Genomic DNA, 1,654 nt, shown 5'->3' on the forward strand with positions numbered 1-1,654 from the left:
GTCTAAGCCTTTTCATTTCTTATGAATTTAAAATTTCACATGAAATATTCCTCTATTAATGCTCCAGATTTGAAGAACTGTGGGTAATTACTCTGCAACACACACCACTTCCCAGGTCAGGTCCTATCTTATTTTCAGGTCTCTATGAAGTTTTCTTACACGTTTTGCAGCACTTTCAACACTTTCAAAATTCTTTGGTGAAGGTAAAATTAAAGACTTCCAGTTTTCGGAGGCACAGTGCAGGGACCATTCCCTTCTCAGGTGCTGAGGAGCCCCATCTGCTGACAGAAGCGTTACTCTAAGAATTACACCCATGATCACCGATTTTTTCAACTGTACCACTTGATACCTGCTTGGGGTTTTTCACATGCAGCCATACACAAAAAAATTGAAAGCAAATACTTTAAATTAAATTAAATTACAGAATCACAGAATCCCAGAACGTTAGGGATTGGAAGGGACCTCCAAAGCTCATCCAGTCCAATCCCCCTGCCGGAGCAGGAACACCCAGATGAGGTTACACAGGAAGGCGTCCAGGCGGGTTTTGAATGTCTGCAGAGAAGGAGACTCCACAACCTCTCTGGGCAGCCTGGGCCAGGGCTCTGTCACCCTCACTGAGAAGAAGTTTCTTCTCAAATTTAAGTGGAACCTCCTGTGTTCCAGTTTGTGTCCGTTACCCCTTGTCCTATCATTGTTTGTCACCGAGAAGAGCCTGGCTCCATCCTCGTGACACTCACCCTTTAAATACTTATAAACATGAATGAGGTCTCCCCTCAGTCTCCTCTTCTGCAAACTAAAGAGCCCCAGCTCCCTCAGCCGCTCCTCAGAAGGGAGATGCTCCACTCCCTTCATCATCTTTGTAGCCCTACGCTGGACTCTCTCCAGCAGTTCCTGTCCTTCTTGAACTGAGGGGCCAGAACTGGACACAATATTCCAGATGCGATTCAAAATTGCTCCTTAAATACGCAAGATACTTGCACAAACTGCTTCAGACAACCTTCCCTGACACTCGGCTGTTCTCCAGTCAACGCAAGCTGAAAACATCGACCCATTTTTTGCAAACATTTATTTAAAAATTCAAAATTTTAAAATCAGACTTACAGTGATTCATAAAGAAGGTGGTAAAGGGCATGTTGGTCAATTGGGGAGAACATAAAAGGAAGATTGTTCTTTCTCCCTGATTTCAACAGATTTAAAAAGTAAGAAACCACATAATCAGTTCTATATAAACATATTAGATATATCCCTGTGTGATACGCATGATTTAGTCACAGTAATTGAGATGGGAGTAAGGAAATTAAGATCACTAAATTGAGATAACAAAACCAAGTACTTCTTCCTTCTCCACGCCAAAAAAGAAAATCCTTTCCCAAAAAGGGAAATTCTTAGTTTGCGATGAAAAATTTAAGAGGAAAATATTTAAGTACATAAGAACAGATAAGAGATGTGAAACTCTTTGGCTAATTACTCCCAAAAATGCATACAACTATAGATCTTCTGATTGAAGCACAACCTCAACTACCACAGTAAGTCAGACCTGCTTAGGCAGAAGTCCTAATTCTGAGAAATCTCCACTAATATTGGACACCTCAAAAGATAAAAGTCTTCGTGCATAGGCTGAATGCAAGGACTGACTCCAAGATATTTTACACAT

This window comes from Mesitornis unicolor, unplaced genomic scaffold, assembly GCF_000695765.1.
Source record: "Mesitornis unicolor isolate BGI_N332 unplaced genomic scaffold, ASM69576v1 scaffold13569, whole genome shotgun sequence".
In the NCBI taxonomy this organism is placed as follows: domain Eukaryota; kingdom Metazoa; phylum Chordata; class Aves; order Mesitornithiformes; family Mesitornithidae; genus Mesitornis; species Mesitornis unicolor.